General features: G+C 41.2%; 1 protein-coding gene across 5 annotated transcripts in view; it reads left to right on the top strand.

Moving 5' to 3' along the window:
• Window positions 1-22,722, top strand: part of pard3bb (par-3 family cell polarity regulator beta b) — a 1,128,463-nt gene that overhangs the window by 459,657 nt on the left and 646,084 nt on the right. The gene's annotated exons all lie outside the window — the stretch shown is intronic.

A 22,722-nucleotide genomic window follows, 5' to 3' on the forward strand; every position in this document is an offset into this window, starting at 1 on the left:
TCTAAATATAACCTGGAAGAATAAGTACAAGAGATTCTGAATATGCTGGAAATTCAGAGCAACACACACAAAATGCTGGAGGAACTCAACAGGTCAGGCAGCATCTATGGAGAAGAATAAAGAGTCATCGCTTTTGGCTGAGACCCTTCATCAGACTCACCCAGCATTTTGTATGTGTTACTGCTGGAAGAATGTCAATTGTCCCTTTGCCTTCACAGATGCTGCCTGACAAACTGAATTTTTCTAGCAGTTTATTGTTAGATAAATTGATTGCTCTTTCGTCAGTCTTCACATTATAACTTGTCATTTTGGATGAAAATTCTGGTGGAGTTAAGTATTGAACAAAATTTAGGGATAACTCATTAATAAATAAGTAATGCTGCTGTTTTTGTCAATTAACGGTTTTAAGAGAATCTCCACACACAGCGTGGTAGATAAGATTTCTCAGCATTCGTAAAGGATCTTCACTGTCATTTTCCCTGTGTTTCCATAAATCTATAAATATTAAATTTGCCAGGTCCAAGGATTTCAAGATCATCAAAGTCAGCCCCGTTCTCCTCATCCATCCATAAATCTGGCAGCTTTTTAGCTTGATCTTTTCAGAGTCTTGATGTCTCCAAATGGAATCTTAAAACAAGTTTAGATGACCTGAAGAGTTTCACTTCACTGAGATTTTTGCAGGATTAAGTCTCCCGACATAAATCCTCAACTATATTTTACACTCTGCCCTTTAGAAATGCTTTGATTGGACTTAAAGCGAAAAAAAAATCTGCGTTTTTGCGAAAAGTGAAAGTGCCTTTATTCTGTATTTGTTTGAAGGTTTTTTAATATTTTTTTAAATGATGTTGCATTTTGCTTTGATCACCGTCATGTTGACTTTTGTTTCTGTTTTATCTTTTAACTGGCAGTAAAAATTCAGAGAGCAGATGAGGAGCTTTTGTTTAAAACACTACACATCACTGTTGTTGGATGTATTGCCTGAAAGCATAGGGGAAGCATAGTCAATAACAACTTTCAAAAGTGATTTGGATATTTAGTTAAAAAGAAAGGAAAGGTTGCAGTGCTTTGGGGGTAAAGAGCAGGGGAATGAATGGGACTAATTGCTGTGCTCTCTCAGAGAACTGGCAGACTTGATGAGCCAAATGGAGACCCTTGTGCTCTGTCATTGCATGATTCCTCTATGTGCCAAATTTATCAGCAGTTCCACATCCTTTGTCCTGCATTCTAATTCACAAATTGTCATGGGTCAGAATAGTTTTGAGGGTATGATGATAAGAGTTGAAGGATAGCCATTGAACTGCATTGATTGTTTTCCTTCTCAACCTTAGTTGAAATGGAGTTGGATGCTTACACTGTTTCAACTTCTAGAGGAATAATTTAAGATCACTTGTGTTTAATCAAATGTAGAAACAACTTGGAATTGGGCCCTTTGGCCCACAGACTCCATAATTGTCATCAAACACTCATTGTACACCAACTTAAAAGTTCAGAATAAGTTTATTATTGAAGTACATAAATGTCACCATGGACAACCCTGAGCTATATTTATCTCAACACATTTTATTTCCTCCACCATCCCATTATTCCCCTCTCCCCACAAAGTTTTTATCACCAGGGCCAAATTGCAGTGATTATCTAGCCAATCAATCAACACCAACTGTGCACAGGCAGATTGAACTGGATCACCAGAGATGGTTGCATCACAGTCTAGTATGGAGTGGCCATTGAACAGAATCAGAAAAAAGCTGCAGAGAATTGTAAACCTAGCCACCCCCATCGTGGGCACTCGCCACCCCAGTATCCAGGGCACTTTCATAAGGCGATGCCTCAAAAAGGCAGCATCCATCATTCAGGATCCACATCACCCTGGACATCCCCTCTTCTCATTGCTACCACCAAGAAGCCTGAAGACACACACTCAATTTTTCAGGAACAACTTCTTCCCCTCTACCATCAGATTTCTGAGTGGACAATGAACTCATGAACATTACCTCAGTATTTTTCCTCTCTTCTTGCACTGTTTATTTAATGTATTTTATATATACTTGTAATTTATAGTGTTTATTGTTATTGCATTTCTTTGTACTGCTGCCGCAAAACAATGGATTTCATGACATATGCCGTTGATATTAAACCTGATTCTGGTAGGGCTTTGAGGCAGCAGCTCTATTTGTTGCACCATTATGCCAGGTTCAGGTAGGTGAGAAAGAGGAAGGGGGGAAAAGAAAGTGATAATACTATCCTTTTGTTCAGATTTTGAAAGAAAACTAATTTTTTTTTTATTCCTGCTCATTGGATATGGATAAATGCTGGCAAGATCAGAATTTAATGCCTATCACTAGGTATTATAGAGCTCTGTGTGTGACCTCAGAATGTCACAAAATAATGAAGTATTTGAAGTATAGTTACAATTCTAATGTAAAAAGTAAGGCAGTTAAATTAGGTGCAGTCAGGTTGTTCAAATGCTAGAGTGATAATGAACACATCATCTGATTTAATGATTTTGCTTAGGAGACAAATAAAGGCCAGAGCATTTGGAAAATTCTCCGTTCTCATTTCCAGATGTTGCAGTGGGAACTTCTGAATGTACCTGGCAGGGTTTACCTCTTTGCCTGAAGGATTCCTGTTGAATTCCTTCATTCATCATGGATGGCAGGGTAGCGTAGCAGTTAGCCAACGTTTTGCTGCGCTAGCGATCACCATTTGGAGTTCAATTCCTAATGCTGTCCATAATGAGTTTGTAAGTTCTCCCAGTGATCATATGGGTTTCCTTGTGGTGCTCCGGTTTCCTCCTACATTCCGAAGATTTATGGAGTAGGATTAGGATTAGCAAATGCGGACATGCTATGTGTGCCAGAAGCACGGTAACACTTGTGGGCTGTCCCCAGCACATTCATGGAGTGTGTTAGTCGTTGATGCAAAAGACACATTTCACTGTCTGTTTTGATGTAAATGTCACAAATAAAGCTAATCTTTATCATCGATCTTTTCCTCCCCAGCCCACCCCAAAGGATCAAGGATGCTTCTGCTCCAGTTTATTGAGTTTTAAGGTGGCTAATGAGATCAGTGTTAGAACTGAAGATGCTTTCAGAGAAGAGGCAGACAGTGGCTGTAGCGGTGTGTGGGTAGTTTGTGAGATGGCCTGCTCCTTTCACTGTTGAAACGGGCCCAGTGTGTGCTCCAGATTCATGGCCTTGAAGAGCTTAACACTGTCCTTAATATAGTATTCTTTCTTGGCTCTGCATAGGAGTAACTATACATCAGAAATAATGAAATTATTGGGTAAGATTCTGAGGGCTGCATTTCCTCACATTTGAAAAAGCATGGTCCTATTAGGAACAGTCAGCAAGGCTTTGTGCAGGGAAGTTCATATCTTATAAACTTGATTTAAAATTTTTTGAGATGGCCACAATGTCTACCCAGGTGTTAGTAAATCATTTGACAGTGTCTATAATGGTAAGGTGGTCCATAAGTTTAAATTGCATGGTATCCATAGTGAGTTGGTAGGTTGTATACAAAATTGGCCTGGTGGCAAAAGATATGGTAGTGTAGGATGAGCGTGGTTCTGACTGGAGGGTCCGTGAGCTGTGGTGTTCTGCTGAACTCCATTGTGGATAGAACTCTGCACACTGAGAATTGGCGGCACGGTCTTTGATATCACATTGCCTCAAATCATTACCCTATCCCTGAAGGGGAAACGTTGCACCCGCAGTGCGGAGATTATATTTTGTAAACTGGTAGAATCAGCAATGTTCTTTGCAAGTGACTAACTAATTTGGATTTTCCTCATTCTCCTATCCTATCCTACCGTATCCTCACAATGAGAAAACTAGCCATCTGGTAACTTGGAGAAAAACAGATAAACAGTGAAATTATTCCTGTTGAAGTGCCTCCTGAGTTATTAGCTTATTTCAAGGCACAGTTAATTGTGGCCATTTGCTTGGGTTTAATTTGTGGAAGGATTAACACAGTTCAACACCTGACTTCAGTTTTGTGGCTATGGTTTACCTTTTGAAACTTGGTGCACTTTTATTGCCTTCCACTCCCAGCACCACCAACTCCCTTTCCTTGGCCCCAATTACTATCACATCACTTTTCAAACATTTTGTGTAATATATTACCTGTGACATCTATTTGAAGCTCTCCAAACTCATTTTATAATATAGTCGGCCCTCCTTATCCACAAATTCTGCATGCGTGAATTCAACCAACCGTGAATCGCGAAAACCCGGAAGTGCTCTTCCAGCACTTGTTCCAGCATGTACAAACTTTTTTTCTCGTCATTATTCCCTAAACAATGCAGTATAACAAATATTTTACATGGCATTTACATTGTATTAGGTATTATAAGTAATCTAGAGATGATTTAAAGTATACGGGAGGATGGGCGTGGGTTATTGTGGATCAGGATTGAAGAAAATCGGAAGTTCTCTTACTAAGTAAGTCGAAACAGGTACATCCGGTATTATTTAGTATCAGTTAGTCAAATGTTTGTCTTAGTATATAGTATATATTTTACCTTTCTATGCATATAAAACACTTAAGAATGTTCAATCCAGTGACAGATCACTCCTGAGTGCGCTCTGCACTGTGTCGGGTTGATGTGGAGGATCAAAAACCCAAAACCCAATAATTAAACCACTGTGTTGCTTAGTAATAATTGTAGCTTTCATCGAGGCAAAGCCTTGCTCACTTTATCCTTTAAAATTGTTCCGATTGTTGACTGACGTAGCCTAACACTTTTCCAATGACCGATAGCGTTTCATCTCTTTGCGATTGCTTTATTATTTCCACTTTATTTTCAATCATGTTCGTGATTATTTCCGCGAACAGAAACACTGTGGATTCAGATCTCTGCCGCCGGGTCCTAATGTCCACCGCACTGAGACAGGTTGAATAAGGGACAAGCATCTGCGAATTTTGGTATCCGCGAAGGGTCCCTGGACCAATCCCACGCGGATAAGGAGGGCCGACTGTAAAACCTTTTGATATTCTGCACTATAGCCAGTTTCCAGATTAAAATTCAGTGTCAATACTGATACCATTGCAAGGATTTCCTGTGTAGGCATTTTTTGTAGGTTTTTTTTGCAATGTGTACAGAGGAAATGATTTTTCTCTGCATCAGAAAGAGCAACAGAACTAATTGCTGGTGCAGTTGCAATGGGAAGGGAAATCCAAACTAAAAGGTGTAGAATTAAGGTGACAGGGGAAGACTTAAAGCAGGGGTGTCAAACTCATTTTAGGTCACGGGCCGGATTGGGCAAAATGCAGCTTCATGCGGGCCGGATCAGTCGGTCGCGTGCGAACGCAGCTTTCATTGCCTCCGTTTTTTCAGCCTGTTCTCATGTGTCTCAGTCTCTGCTGTAACTACAAAGTGTTTCACTTCACAAATTCCGTTTCTTATGAAGAAGACTGCTGAGCAAGCATTATTTTTATGATTGGTATTAACTTACAATCATAGGCTTCATATCGCCGGGCCATTAATAATTAAAATAATAGATCTATCTAAAATGATCTTGTGGGCCATATCCGGCCCGTGGGCCTTGAGTTTGACACCTATGACTGTGAGCGGCAAAATTTTCAAGCAGAGATTGGTGAGTACATGGAATGAACTGCAAGAGGAAGTGTTTGAGGCAGGTGGAATGGTATCATTTAAGTAGCACTTGGAGAGGTATGTGGAGGGAAGTGGCTTGGAGGAATATTGCCTGAAACCAAGCTACATTGGTGGCAACAGAGCTTTGCATCTAGATGAGCTCAATGCCTCAACGCTCGCCTTGAGCATCAAAACTTGGAGAAACAATCATGAACTCCCACTGCCCCAGTGATCCTGTGACTAGAGTCTCTGAGGCTGACGTGAGAACAGCCTTCAGGAGGGTGAGCCCATGAAAAGTGTCTAGCCCAGATGGGGTACCTGGCCAATCTCAGATGGTGACAAGAGGGCGTACAGGAGTGAGATATGCCAACTAATGGAGTGTTGTCGCAGCAGCAACCTGGCGCTCAACATCAGTAAGATGATAGAGCCGATAATGGACTTCAGCAAGGGTAAGACGAAGCAACACATACCAGTCCTCATAGAGGGATCAGAAGTGAAGAGACTAAGCAGTTTAAGTTCCTGATTGGTGGGGGTGCTAATGCACAGGACTGGAAGGAACTAGAGGGTTGTAAATTTAGTCAACTCCATCTTGGGTACTAGAGTACAAAGTACCCAGGACATCTTCAGGGAACAGTGTCTCAGAAAGGCAGTGTCCATTATTAAGGACCCCCAGCACCCAGGGCATGCCCTTTTCTCACTGTTACCATCAAGTAGGAGGTACAGAAGCCTGAAGACACACACTCAGTGATCCAAGAACAGCTTCTTCCCCTCTGCCATCTGATTCCTAAATGAACCCTTGAACACTACCTCACTTTTTAAATATATATTATTTACTGTTTTTTTGCACATTTTTTATCTATTCAATATACATATACTGTAATTGATTTATTTATTTTTTCTTCTATATTATGTATTGCTTTGAACTGCTGCTGCTAAGTTAACAAATTTCACAACACATGTCGGGGATAATAAACCTGTTTCTGGTTCTGAAACGTATCAGCTCCTGCCTGAGAAGCGACTTTGTACTCTCCGAGTGATTAACTGCTCTGTGGCTCTCTGATTAAGACCGGGAAAACTCCCCATTTTATCGTACACGTAAATTTTATATTCAATGTCGATGGATACTTGGGCAGTGCTGTATCCATTCATTAAACCTCAGTAGCAACCAAAGTGCATAGCAAGAACCCAAAATGTCAAAATAATGACTGGATGTTCAGTTTCTGATGGTGGAATATTGCCACTGGGAATTCAGGGAAACTTGCGACTCCTTTTCAGCTGGAGTCATAGAGTTATTTATTTTTACCTCATGCAGGACTTCTATTCAGCACCTCATTCCAAGAAGTAGATTTCTCTTTGAGCACAGCAGTGAAATATCACTTAGTTTATTTGCCCAACTTGGCAAGTGCAGATCAAGCCTACACTTTCACACAGAAGAGGTGAGAGTTACCAGACTGGGAAAGATTTCATGCAAATGAAGCAGAGCCCAACTCAAGCAGAAGCCTCTACAGGCAAAGGTGTTTAACTCTTGTGCTGGAGTTGTTCCCTGTCTGGCTCCTGTGTAGTGGCAATATTCTGTCACTTGTCAGCTCTTGCTTTAATGTGGTCCAGGTCTTGCTGGTTGCAGACACAGGCATCTTCATTTTGGAATTGAACCTTGAGCAATCATCAGCAAAGAGCTAACACCTCTTATGGAAGGAATTCAAAAAGTAAAAAAAAAAGTTCTTTGTGTGCTGGCCAACATTTATCTCTGACCGACACCACACAAACAAATTATCTAGTCATATCCAACTTACTTTAAGCAATGTCTTGCTGAGTATAAGATTAGTTTTCAACCTTACAAAAATGACCATGCTTCAAAAACTTCATCGCTTTTAGTGGATTTCATATTCCTGTGATCTTAATGGTTGCTTTATAAATATCGTTATCATAATTAGTTTATTATTTTCCCTTGTACATCCGAACATTGAGATAGTACAAGGGAAAAGCAATAACAGAATGTTATTATGGTGTTACAGTCACTGAGAAAGTGCAGTGCAGGCAGACAATAAGGACCAAGTCCACGACAAGATGTGATGCACCTGGATAGGATGCTTTGTAGGAGTGAGATAGATCGGCTGGTTGAATGGTTTTACATCAACAGTGTTGCACTCAACATCGGTAAGGAAATAGATGGGAAAATTAGTTGGGGAATTGGGATGTTCCATTGGTTGGCGTCGACATGACAGGCTGATTTATTTTATGTCATATTGAAGTAAAGCTTGTTACCTTTCACTAAAATAGGAGGAAGTCTTGAACATTTGATACGACTGGAGAGAAAAATTGACCTCAGTTGGTTTGGAATGGGCTTAAGCATAGTGTGATTCATCCATGTTGCTTGATTGAGTTGTAATTTTGCTGTTCAGCTCTGATAAGTGTTCATACAGATGACAGCTTTTCCACATTTCAAAGTTATACTCAAAAGTACACCATCGTTTGCATTTGTGTGAAAGTACATAGATGGAATGTGGGATTTGGAGATCCATCACCTAATTTCCCTTGAAAGAGGGACAGTGAGGCACTTTATTGAACTGCTTTGGTCCATGAAGAAAATATATTGCCAATGGCATTGTTCAGAAGGGAGCCTGGGATGTTGACCAAATAACAATGTATTGGTTGCAAAAGCATTTGTGTGGTATAAATGTGTGCCATACAGACAGCTATCTTAAAAAGAAATTAAGGCTACACTCAGAAATTAAGCATCAATGAGAATATTTTGCTGAATTGCTTCTCCCGGCAGAATAAAGGAAAAAAGTCATATTGTCCAGCAGGCTGCTGTGTTATATCATTGCTGTTGAGGGTATCTGTTTGTGAGAGCAGAAGAAAAGCACATCCAAAGCAGCAGTGCACAAAATAAAGTAGCTTTACAAAGAGATTGCAAGACCCGTTTATAAATCACTACCGATATATTTTTAGAGGAAAGAAAACATGTTATTAATATTCCCATAGCAATTAGCAGAGGTTTCAAGGGAGGAACAGGAACAGTGTTTACATTTCGCAACAGTTAGAATTAAGGAGCAGACATTCAGATTACCTGAGCAATGCAGTGCACTACAATTCAGTCTTGTTCTCGCTTGAGCTGTGTGCTTGGTTAAATATTATGATTTTCATGATTTTCCAAACCTAACTGCCGAATGAAATTCAAAGCAGGCACGTGCAGCTTTTCAACCTGTGCTGGAAGTGTATGGATGCCCTGCAAAGGCATTTGTTGAAGGCACCACCTATCGTAACCCCCACCCACCCGCCCAACTCATCGTCTACCTACTGCCCCATGTTTACCAGTCTGTGAGTCTCACATTTTACTCATTATCTATCTCTGACCGCACAGAAGTGAAGTGGAACTAACTCATCCTGACCACCCAAGAAGATGATACAAAAACTACAGATAGGGAACAGCACACATATCAGTCATGTTGCATTCACATGTATATATTGTATAATTTTTTTAAAATCACATAGGCGATAAAGTAAAAATTGTTCTGCACAACGAGATGTTTGCATTCATTTAGATCTTTGTTAGATATCTTATTCCATTAAAGCATTTCACAGGATAAATTTATTACAAAGCAGTCATGCACAAACCTTTCATAATTGTATTCAACAATGAGGTGCATTGAGCAGGTAATTTGATGGTGGCAGTCTTCTTGATAATTTTCTGAATTGCATCCTGAGATGTTCTATGTTTACTTCAAACCGTGATGTAGTAAATGGGAACTTGGTTTAATGCCCTGCCCGAACAGTTAGTCTTGCACTGGAGGGTGACGCTGGCTGAAGAGTTAATGACCTGCCATTGGGTTCAACCATTTGTATATTGGAGATTACCACCAATATAATCAGGCTGATGCTGGCTCTAGAACAGGAAAACAAATGTGAAGGTGTGACTGGAGTACTAAACTGGACATCTTTGATCCTGGGGTACTACCTAAGAAGAAGCAATTACACCAAGGGAGACATAGATTACAATTATGTATGTTCCTACACAAACAAGTACCTACTCAGGCAATGAAATACTTGCTTTGTCCTGTGTAAAATAATTTCTCAGTGAATGCATATAAAATTGGTGTTGTGAAAGGGTTGACTAAACAAATATCAAATTGAAAAGCATTGCAACACATTCATAATTTAATCTCAAATTTCATTTTTTTTAAGAAAAGCATGCCCTTTAAGTTAACAGCTATCAACATAGTTAGTTCCTCTTCGGCAATTCAATGATATGTAAGCCTTGTTGTTCAGAGAGGCACATAAACAGCAAAATAAAACACCCACCCTGTGTTACACTGAGATTTTCAGTAAACTCGGTGTTAAAGAAAATAAAACAAAGAATGTCACGGATGTGCTGCTGCTAACTCCTCAAATACAAGTAGGAAGAAATTATGTTAAAATGTTGTACAGTAAGTTACTGGTTTTGTCCAATTAAGGTCACTTCTCTTCACAAATTTGTATGTTCAAAGGTTCATTTATTATCAAAGTATACAGCTCTGAAATTCTTCTTCAGATAGCCATGGAACCAAGAAAGTCAAGAAAGGCTGCATGGTCATCAACCCCCAAATCTGTCCTCCATGCAAAAAAACAAACAAAAACAGAACAGGCACATCATCAACCCCCAAATCCCACTCCCCACACGCAAAAAAACTGAGAAGGATTGGGCGAAAAACACAGAATATTAAAAAACCATAAGACTGAAGGAAGGTCCCCAACCAAAACGCAAAAAACCTGGGCAACATTCTCCCTCTCCATGCAGAGCGATTTCACTAGTGATAAAAAGGCAGTGTCCCTTCTCTGGCAGCAGAGCGATCCCCCAGCGATCAGAAGGCAGCCGGTGTTTCAATCTCCCTTGCCGCTTTAATCGGCAAAATGGAGTTGAACCTCGGCCTTGCCATGAGGTTCCCGCACGCTGCCTCTGCCTCCCGGAATCCCCTTGGGGACTGTTTCAGACTGCCTGAAGCACCCAAACGATCTCCAAACTACAAATCACAGGCTTCAACAGTTCCAGAATCACATTCAAGACAAAAAAAAAACAAACGTAAAAAGAAGTGAAATATATGATCTATCCGGAAGATGTCGATCGAAGGAGCATTGTATGCAGGCGTCATCTTGACTGGAAGTTATTAAAACAATGTACACAGTGAATGATACCAAAAGTTTGGAATGTTCAGTTACGGGAGTGTTTCATAAAGCTGGGCTATTTTGCTTGGAGTGGGAAAGAATAATGGAAGAGTTAATAGACATATCCAGTATTATGAAGGGATTTTATAACATTGTGTAGGAATTGTTACCACCAGCAGGAGAGTAGATAACCAGACATAAATTTAAGATAATTCCACATTCATAAGCCAATGACATGGATGTGCAATGAAGGACTAACCAGCAGTGTGGTTGAAGACCAACAAGGACAAGAGCTGGTGTTCCCACCCCCCCTTCAACAAGTTTACCCAGGTTGGCAGGTCTTGGGATTGGAGGTCTGTGCAGACAGGAGGTACAAGTGCTGGTGACACCCTAGGTCAGTGAATTGTAAAGACTGGAGTTCAAAGCCCATCATCTCCTGGAGTTTGGGTCCCAACATCAGTGAGACCAAAGTTCAAGGCCTGAAGCTCGGTATTCTGTCATAGGTGAAGCTTGGGGTTGATTTTGACGGTCGAAGCTTGAAAGTCAGTCAGAAATCCAGAAGTCAAGGACAATGACCGAAGGAAGCCCTGAGTCTGCGAGTCCACTGGAAGCCTGGAGTTGGCCTGTCCTGGGATTAGAGAGGACTGTCTGTGTGTGAGTGTGGGGATGGGTGTGAGGGAGGGAGGGGGCATGTTGTGTTTGCACCGTTATGTGAGGCGACACTTGCGGGCTGCTACCAGCATGTCCTTGGTCGTGTTATTTGCTGACTCCAGTGATGCATTGATCTACATGTGTTAAATAAATGAATTTGAATCTGAAATCGTGTGAGGTAATTAAAGGGGAAAGCAATGGAATAGGATCATTTCCATAAATCTCCCATGGCCAAGTGATTCTCATGGTCATTTGTGGATTGTGTGTAGCCATTGCAGTTATTCTTGTCTTTCTCAGTTTTTTTGCAAGATAAAGTTGTTTTGTCTTGATCATTTGTTACTGTGATCGCCTAAACCTGTGTGGAAGAATGTTCTTTACTGCTGTCCTTCCTCATTCTTAGGAAGGTGTTTCTCCAAGCTTTGAACTGATATCTTACAAATCACAACATTTGGGAAATCTGCAAAGACAATTTTAGTAGCACAGTGACTTTGGTAAATCTGAAATATTTTCATCACTCTGTATCATTCAAGATCACATTCTGCAGATTTGTATCTCTGCATATTCACTGTTTATAAATGCAAATAGTAACTTTAATCTTCACCTTTGGATGCATACAGCACAGGAGCATTCTATGCGTTTGAATGTGAGAATTACCAGTTTGTCTCTTTTAGTTATGTTCTGGGCCATGCAGTGGCGAGAGGAAATTATTCAATATGTACACCAGATGGCGCTGTACCAGGAATCTTGATTCTTGAATACTGTCCATCTCAGTTATTTCAGAGCTGCAAATCATTTTAATACATCCTGTGATTCCAGTGTAAATGCATTTGGGCTCCTAAGTAGAATGTTTTAACATTATTCCTCTTCCCTCATATCATGGAGCCATTAATTTTACAGCATGGAAACAGACCCTCAGCTCCAGTCAGACTGTGCCAATCAAGGTGACTTCCTGAGCTAGTGCAGTTGCCAGTATTTGGCCAATATTTCTCTGAACTTTTCCTATTGATGTACTTGTGCAGCTGTGTTTAAACATTATGATTTTATCAGCATCTCCCTCTAACACAGAGATAGAGCATCACAGCGCAGAAACAGGCCCTTGGGCCCTTCTAGTCCATGCCAAACTGTTAATCTGCCCAGTCCCAATAACTCGCAACGGAACATAGCCTTCCTTACCCACACATCCATTGGTTTTCACAAACTTCTCTTAAATGTTGCAGTTGAACCAGCATCCACCACTTCCCCTGGCACATTCACACCACCCTCTGTGTGAAGAAATTTCTTGTCAGGTTCCCCTTAAGTATTTCACTTTTCATATACAGATTCAGATTCATTGTCATTTAAAAACCACAAATGCAATGCAGTTAAAAAATGAGACAACGTTCTTCCAGAATGATATCACAAAAACACACGACAAAACAGACTACACCAGAAAATCCACATAACGTTTGGCAATCCCCAATCCAGAGTCCGGAGAGGCTGCTGCGTATTAATATCGCGCTACCGTCTTTGCACATTCCCCGGAAAGATGCTCCAAATCCACCAGACAAACAAGACCAAAAGCTAAAGCTACAAGACCTACACAAAACCACATAGTTACAATAGTGCAAACAATAGCATAATTGATCAAAAACAGACCATGGGCACGGTAAAAATAGTCCAAAGATGTTAAAAGACTATAAGTTTGAAAGAAGCCACCACACAGTTTCCACAAGTCCTCAGGGTCCCCGATTGACTCGTCATCCCACGCCGGTGGCAGAAGGGAATATCCCCGCTATGGACTTACATGGCGCTGCCCGACTCAGCCTCACAGACGCAGCACACACTGAAAGCAACCTGACCGCAGTGGACTCCGAGTCCGTCGAACCTCCAAGCCTCCGACCATCCCCTAAGGCACAGCTTCTCCAAGCACCATCCTCTGCCGAGCGCCAACGGCCATCGGCAACGCAACCCAGAGGACTGGGGGCCTGTTCTTCCCAGCAGAGACCCGGACCTCACAGCAGCAGCCATAACTTATGACCTCCAATTGCAATCACACCCAACCTCAGTGGAAAAAGCTTCTTGCATTTACACTGTGCAAGTCCTAACCTGGTTTGTCCTCCTTAAGTGCAACACCTCGCACGTCTGCATTAAATCCCAACTGCTGTTTTTCAGCCCATTTTTCTAGCTGTTCCAGATCGCACTGCAAGTATTGTTAACCTTCCTGACTGTCCACTACACCCCCAATCTTGGTGTTACTTGCAAATTTGCTGATCCAGGTTATCACGTTCTCATCTGTTGTCACCAATATAGATGATCATCAATAATGGACTCAACACTGAATCCTGCGGCACAGCACTAGTCATAGGCTCCAGTCCGAGAGGAAGCAATTTATTACCATCTCTGGCCTCTCCCACTAAGCCAATGTTGAATCAAAATTACTACATAATCTTCAATGCCAAGCAACTAAATCTTCTGTACCGCCCCTTTGATGTAGGACTTCGTAAAAGTCCTCGCTAAAGTCATTGTGTTAAATGTCCACTTCCCTTCCATCATCAACTTTCCTGGTAAACTCCTTGGAAAAACTACAAAATTGGTTAGACACAACCTATCATGCACAAAGCCATGTTGACTATTCTGAATCAGCACCTGTCCACCCAAATACTTACATATCCTGTCCCTCAGAATACTTTCCAATAATTTGCCCACTACTGATGTCAGGCTCACAGGCCTATAATTTCCTGGCTTATTCTTAGGGTCTTTCTTAAAACAGCAAAGCAACATTAACTAACCTGCAGTGTTCTAGCTCCTTACCCGTGGCTAAGGAGATTTAAAAAATCTCTTAACAGGATCACTGCAGCTTCTGCACTGGCCTCCCACAAGGTCCACGGAGCCACCTCGTCAGGCCCTAAGAACTAATCCAGCCTAATTTTCCTCAAGGTAGCAATTGCCTCATCTTCTGTAATCCGCTTGCATTCCATGACCTCACTACTGTTTTGCTTTAGTTTTATAGACTTAGTATCCGTCTCCCCAAGTAAGTTAGATGCAAAAAGATCCATTTAAGATCCCCTCCATCTCTTTCAGCTCCACACATAAATGACCAAGGTGATCTTCAAGTGGACTGATTATCTCCCTTGCTATACTTTTGCCCTTAATATATCTGTGAATGCTCTTTGGATTTTCCTTCACCATTTCTGCTTGAGCAACCTCATGCAATTTTTCAGCCCTTCTTATTTCCCTCTTAAGTGTTCTTGTGCATTTCTTATACTCCTGAAGTACATTTGTTTCTTGTTGCTTGTACTGCTAAGTACCTCCTTCTTCTTCTCAATCAGATCCTCAATATCCCTCGAAAACCAAGATTCCCTATACCTGTTAGCCTTGCCTTTTATTCTAATAGAAATATGCCAGAAAACAAACTATCCCAATCCTTCCGTCAGGGAAGAGGCTACGAGGCATCCATAGCAAGACCTCCAGACTCCATCCCAGGCTGCCCTAGGCAGTATGGGAGTCCTAGTCGATACGTGGAAAGTTAAAATCACTTACTATCATAACCTTATTTTCTTGCAACTCTCTGCTGTCTTTCTACACATTTGCTCCTCTAGATTCTGCTGACCATTGGGAGATTGATAATATCCTGTTAAACATGATGATCCTTTTCTTATTCTTCATTTGCACTCATGTCTGAGCATTGCCGTGACATGTTCCCTGACGAGTAATGCCACACCTCCCCCTCTATCATGTCTAAAACAACAGAACCCCGCAACGTTGGGTTGACAGTCCTGCCCCTCTTGCAACAGAGTCATAGTTCCATTTGCTGATCCATGCTCTAAGCTCATCTGTCTTACCTACAATACTCCTTACATTGATATAGACACAACTCAGGTCATTAGTCCTACCTTGCTCAACCTTTTTGTTACTGTCTTTGTCTGTAAGCCTAATAGCTACTTTCCGCACAACCACTCCACCAGCTACCCTGGCCCTCTGTTTTCCAAACCGTTCCGCCATTCATTTTTGCTATAGAGTGAATGAAAAGAGTAATCCAACTGCATTCCTAGTTTCCAGGATTCTCTCTGTAAAGGGTGCTTAATTTTACATTTACAAATAAGAGATACTAGGAATGTGCTACCATGGGAACTGGTTAATGTAAATGCTGTAACTGGAATGAAGAAGAGGAGACTGACGAGGATAGAGGAGAGATTATACCAATATATTTAGATGAGGAGAAATGCTGGCATGGGTCAATGGGCTGAATGACCTGTGTCTGTCCAATGAATGAACCTTAAGTAAGTTTTAATGTGAATTATATCAGTGAAATATATATAGGTTAGGTTGATGGTTGCTCGAAAGATTTCAAAGTTCATGCTGAGAAAGAAAATGTCAAAGTGGAAAACAAGGTGTCAGTGCACTGAGTTTCTTTTTCTTTTCTCACTCGTCAATATGCCCTGATCAGCCAGTGTGCGGTACACTGCATGATTGAGTGGCCAGACACAGAGACTGCTGTGTTAAAACAATGGATGAAGCAATGAAAGAACATTAGTTTCAGTAGTCAGCGAAGATGCCAGAGAGTTTATGGATGTAATAGTGAATGTTAGGTCATGGCGACTTATCCCTCAGAGCCCCTTTAAAACTCCTTCCTCTCACTTTAAACTGATGCTGTCTTGTTTTTAATACCTCTACAATGGGAAAGTTATTCTGGCTATTTATCCTATCTGTGCCTCTCATAATCTTGTGTACTTCTACTTGGTCAAAAGTCAAAATAAATTTATCAAAGTACATATACGTACAGTGGAGTAAAAGAAATTACAGAGGCATGAGAGAGGAGTTGGCCAGAATTGATTAGAAAAGAACACTGGCAGAGATTACAGCAATTCAGAAGGCACAGGATAGATACATCCCAAAGAGGAGGAAGTATTTTAAAGGAAAGATGACATAGCTAACAAGAAAAGTCAAAGCCAATATAAAAGCCAAAGAGAGGGTATATAATAGATCAAAAACTAGTGGGAAGTTAGAGAATTGGGAAGCTTTTAAAAACCAACAGAAGGCAACTAAAAAAATCCATTAAGAAGGTAAAGATAGATATGAAAGTAAGCTTGCCAATAATATTAAAGAGGGTACCAAAAGTTTCTTCAAATGCATGAAGTATAAAAGAGAGCCGAGAGTGGATATCGGACCGCTGGAGAGGTAGTAATAGGGAATAAGGAAATGGCGGATGAACTGACAATGTATTTTGCATCAGTCTTCACGGTGGAAGACACTGGCAGTATGGTGGAAAGTCCAGGTGTCAGGGGTCATGAAGTGTGTGAAGTTACCATTACTGCAGAGAAGGTTCTTGGGGAAACTCAAAGGTCTGAGGTAGATCAATCACCTGGGCCAGATGGTGGACACCCCGGGGTTCTGAAAGAGGTGGCTGAAGAGATTGTGGAGGCATAAGTAATGATCTTTCAAGAATCACTGTATTCTGGAATGGTTCTGGATGACTGGAAAATTGCAGATGTCACTCCACTCTCCAAGAAGGGGCAGAGGCAGAAGAAAGGAAACTATGGGCCAGGTAGTATAACCTTAGTGGCTGGAAAGATGTTGGAGTCAATTACTAAGGCTGAGGTCTCAGGGTACTTGGAGGCACATGATAAAATAGGCCGTAGTCAGCATTGTTTCCTCAAGGGAAAGTCTTGCCTGACGAATCTGTTGGAATTCTTTGAAGAAATAACAAGCAAGATAGATGATTGAGATTTGGTTGATGTCGTGTACTTGGATTTTCAGAAGACCTTTAACAAGGTGCCACACATGAAGCTGCTTAAAGTGCTATGAGCCCATGGTACTACAGGAAAAATTCCAACATGACAAGAAAGATTCTTTTTTTGTTAAATGTCAATGATTTGGATGATTGAATTGATGGCTGTGTTGCAAACTTTGCAGATGATATGAAGATAGGTGGAAGGGCAGGTAGTTTTGAGGAAATAGAGAAGCTACAAAGGAATTAGACAGATTAAGAGACTAGGCAAAGAAAAGGCAGATGGAATACAGTGTTGGTCATGCAATTTAGTAGAAAAAATGTAAGGGTTGACTATTTTCTAAATGAAGAGAAACTACAAAAGTCTGATTTTGTAGGGATTTGAGAGTCCTTTTACAGGATGTCCTGGTTAATTTGCAGGTTGAGTCTGTGGTGAGGAAGGCAAATGTGATGTTAGCTTTCATTTCAGGAGGACTGGAATGTAAAAACAAGGATGTAATGTTGAGACTTTATAAAGCATTGGTGAGGCCGCACTTGGAATATTGTGAGCAGTTTTGGGCCCCTTTCTCAAATTGGAGAGGGTTCAATGGTGGTCAACAAAAATGATTCCATGCTTGTCATGTGAAGGCCATTTGATGGCTCTGGGCCTGTATTGACTAGAATTCAGAAGAATGAGGGGTAGCTTGATTGAAACCTTTGAATGTTAAAAGGCCTTGATTAAGTGAATGTGGAGAGGATGTTTCCTGTGAGTCTAACATGAGAAGAGACAAGCTCAGAATAGACGGGCGTCCTTTTAGAACAGAGATGAGGAGGAATTTCTTTAGCCAGAGAGCGGTGAATCTGTGGAATTCTTTGCTACTGGCAGCTGTGGAGGTCAAGTCTTTATGTATATTTAAGACAGAGGTTGATCGATTCTTGACTGATCAGGGCATGAAGGGATATGGGGGTGGAGGCAGGAGATTGGAAATGAGAGGAAAAATTGGATCAGCCATAATGAAATAGTGGAGCAGGCTTGATGGGCCATTTGCCAAAAAAAAGCTTGTGGTCTTATGCAACCACATAGTGACTTGAAATTGATTTTTGCATGTATTTACAGGAAAATAAAAAAATACAATATAATTTATGAAAACTATATAAACAAAGACAAACAATGTACAAAAGAACACAAATCGCGCAAATAAAAAAGTAAATAATCCTGGGAAAATGAGTTGTTAAGTCTTTGAAAGTGAAAGTGAATCTGTAAGTGGCGGTGAGTGGAATTATCAGAACCAGCTCAGGGGCCTGGGGTTGTAGGGTAATAACTGTTCCTAAACCTGGTGGCATGGGACCGAAGGCTGTTTAGCTTCTTGCCCGATGGTAGTAGAGAGAAGAGAACATGACCTGGATGGTGGGTGTCCTTGATGATAGATGCTGCTTTCTTGTGGCAACATACCATGTAAATCTGCACAAATCGGCATTTCCTTTGAAGGGACTGAGCTGTATTCCCCATTTCCTGTAGACTTTCCCATTCCAGGCCATGATGCAGCTAGTTAAATTAACACAAAAGAATTTTAAAGATCACCCCCTCTGGCACCTTTGCTCCAGGAATATCCTGTCCGTCTCTCTCCATAACTGAGGTCCTCTAATCTAGCCAACATCCTGGTGAGTCTCCTCTGCACACCCTCTGATGCAATCAAATCCTTCCTTATATCCTGGAAGAATTATAAATAGGAGCAGAAGTGGGCCATTGGGCTCTTTGACCCTACTTTGACTATTCACCCCTCTCCATAGATGCTGCCTGACCTCCAGTGTGTCCAGTTTGACTCCTATAACAGAGCTAGCATTTCTAATCAGTTTAATGAGCCTGCTGGCATCATCCATGTAGGATGATGGATGATAGAAGTCAAGAATTCTATCAGCATCTTGCGTTTGTTCCTCAGTAACCTGATTCTGCTTTCGTCCCTTATACCTCTCAACCTAAGAATGCTATCTAACTTTTTATTGATTAGATTTAATTACTTGGCTTCAATTATATTGTGTGCTTGGGAACTCTGGAGGTTCAAAACTCACTGAGGAGAAAATATCTCCTCACCTCTGTGTTAAATGACTTACCGTTTATCTTCTGAATGTAGCTCGTGGTCCTGGATTTCACGCACCATCCGAAACACCTTTCCTGCATTTAATTTATGCAGATGTTTGTTGGTTTCTGATCATCTCACATTTCTTTAAATTCTTGTGAATGTAAACCTAATTGACCCAAATCTCTCTTTAAATGTCAGCCCTCCTATGCCTAGAATCTGTCTGGTGAATACTCTCTACATTCCTTCCATAGCAAGAATGTCTTTTGTCAGATTAAGAGGCCAACAACCGATTTATTTCTATTCTTTATTTCCTGTCAGCCACCTGGTTCTCTGTGTCTGTTCATTGCCCCCAGTCCCATGTGCTTTACTTTTGTGTTTTTCAGAAAGTGCGAAGATCTGGAAAGGTACAGGACAGTAGGGGGTCACTTGAGTGAGAATATAGCAGAAATGAGTGAAATCAAGATTAGAACAGTACAGGAATAGGCCCTTTGGCCCACAATGTCCGTGCTGAGCATGACACCAATCAACTCCAGCTGCTTGAAATCCGAAAGAAAAGCAGGAAATGCCAGAAGCTTTGCTTTTTATTCATTCTAATTGTGTTTCTCATAAAAAAAATGTCTTTATGCTTTTCTTTGAAGGCTGATATGAGGCATTATGCCTGTGTTAATGCTGCCACTAAGGTTTTCATTGCACCCGTACATGTATGTATTTGTGCTTATGGCAATAAACTCGACTTTCTCTTTGAACTTGACTTTATCCTGCGAACTGGTGAGAAGATTCCTGCTCATTTTGCTGCCATCAGCTTTTCTTCATCTGCCCCAGAGACCTGAAATCTGCTTTGAATATCTTCAGATTTGACTGCTCTAGTACTCTAAAACAGTTTGTACCCAGAATCTCAAACTGTAATATTTACATCTTGGTGTAATTGCCTCCAGGATGTCATTTTCAAAAGGTGATATCTCAAAAAAGGTGGCATATCCATCATCCCCATCACCCAAGATATGCCCTCTTCTCATGGCACCATCAAGGTGGTGGTACAGGAGCCTGAAGACATGTACTCAACTCAACATTTTTGCAACAGCTTCTTCCTCTCTGCCAACAGATCTCTGAAAGGACAGTGAATCCATGTACATTATCTCACTATGTTTTCCTCTTTCTTTTTGCACTATTTAATTTTATTTATATATATTATTGTAAATTTTACTTTTATTATGCTCTTCACTGTACTGCTGGAGCAAAACATCAAATTTCACGATATACTGTTTGCCAGTGATATTAAACCTGATTCTGATTTATCTTACACTACCTGTTCTTGACTGTCTAGCCTCCCAAAACACACTCGGCTAGCATAATCTTACAGTATATCTGGCCGTGCCTCACTATTTCTCATGCCTCCAACTGCTACTGCCCACTCTTAAGAATCTATTTTTATTTATTTCATTTCTTTGTATTTCCCTTGTTACTTTTTATGCCATTTCTTCTGTCTCTTATCTACTCGCCCATTGCCTAGTTACATCCTCCTTTTATCTATCCTTCTCTCTGTCCCCCAATAGAGAGTGTCAAAGGACTGCACTTTAGCTCAATGCTTGCCTGTTCTGCTTGTAATTATGATTGGGAAGTGAAATGTTGAGGGAGTGGAAGATTGGCTCCAGCTCAAATATTTAGAGGCCACAAGGTGATGTTCCTGAAGGCATTCATTTGAACCAACAGCTGGATTATACAAGGCCAAACAGTTCTGCCTTCCATCCCTTGGGTCGATTGTTGCTGATGGCCGTGAATTCCCTCTTCTCCCTCAAGGAGTAATTAGAACTGCTTTAAGGCACATCAGTGCACTTTTTAATGAAGTACTTTTTGTTATTTTAGCACTACACTGTTTATACTGGAGTGCTATTGGAATGCAAGTATAAAGGTGTTAGAATTTCTTTTATACTGCTGGTTTTAGCCAATTAAAAAACAGGCCAGTGGCTCATTATGACTTATTGCGATATTGAAAGATTTTTGGGCTAAATGGCCTAATTCTGTTTCTTATGTCTTATGGTCTTACGCAGTAAGTTTCCTATGGTGTATGATTCTGAAAAATCAAAATATTGTGTACAGTTTTATGGCTGGTAGAGATACTGCCTCGAAGGTCCAGAGATTCTGACCTGTGCTGCTTAACATGTGTGAAGTTTGCATGTTCTCCCTGAGGGTGGGGGTCTGGTTTCCACTCAACTCCCAAAGACGTGTGGGTTTATCTGCCTCTGTAAATTGCTGTCGTGTAGGTGAGTGGTCAAATCAGGAGGGAGTTGAGGAGAGGAATGAGTGTAAATGGAAGTGTGATGGTCAGTAAGCCACTTCTGAGTGCTTTTTGACTACTCTTTCTGCTCATCATCTGATAAGTTGCGGATGACACCAAGATTAGGGGTGGAGAGGGCAGTGAAGAAGATTGTCAAAGCCAGTAGCAGGATCTAGACCAGCTGGAAAAACAGGCTGAAAAATGGCAGATGAAACTTAATGCCGACAAGTTCGAGCTGTTGCACTTTGGTAGGACCCACCAGGGGTGGGTCTTGCCCAGTGAATGGTCAGGCACTGAGGAGAGCGGTTGAACAAAGACAACTGGGAATACAGGTCCACAATTCATTGAAAGTGGCAGCATAAGTAGACAGGGTCAGAAAGAAAGCTTTTTTGGCACATTGGCCTTTACAAATCAAAATACTGAGTACAGGAGATGGGGTGTTATGTTGAAGTTGTGTAAGACATTGGTGAGACCTTATTTGGAGTATAGTGTGAATTTTTGGTCACCTACGTACAGGAACAAAAAAAATAAAGATATAGACCACAGGAGGTGGTTAAACCATGCTCTGTTGGCCAACTCTGTCACTATTTAAAGCCACCAAACTAGATCAAGTGCTATCACAGACCTTGTGTTGCTCGCAGAAAATACATCAGTGCTTTTGGAAATAGCAACATGAGCAGAAAGCCACAGGCTGACCATAGATGTTCTTTTAGTGCCAATGTAATACAGATGACAAGAAATTGCTAAAAATTCACAAGTGCCAGCATCTGAGACTAGATTCCAAACTGGCACATCAGAATGTTTGTAACACCCATTTCATTCAGAAAATGTTGCTTAGAATAGTGATGTTCTGTCCTCAACTCAACTATGACTGCACGCAAAATAGAATACCTCAGACCCAATGATTACTTTAGAATAGTGATTCCCAAAAGGGGGTGTTACTGCCCCACAAGGGGGCAGTTATGTGTCCTAAGGGGGCTTTAGGGGAAATAGAAGTCATCGGGGGGGGGGGGGGGGGTTCAAGATTCTTGGTGGGGGGGATGGGCAGTGGTAAGAGGCATCCTATCTTGAGGCACGAGACCTGACCAACCATTAGTAGAGCAGGCACTTCCAAAAAGAGAAATGGGAGGCACTGGAACACAGGCAGAACCATAGTTCTGCAAGTGTTGATCACTCATCACCACAACAGGTCTGAGACTCAGCAGCCTCATCCAACCTCACCAACCAAACATATTCTTGGGGATGTGTAAATTACCAACCAGGGTGTTCAACAGTTCCACTTGACTCGCAGCAC

Source organism: Hypanus sabinus, chromosome 4 (assembly GCF_030144855.1).
Source record: "Hypanus sabinus isolate sHypSab1 chromosome 4, sHypSab1.hap1, whole genome shotgun sequence".
Lineage (NCBI taxonomy): Eukaryota > Metazoa > Chordata > Chondrichthyes > Myliobatiformes > Dasyatidae > Hypanus > Hypanus sabinus.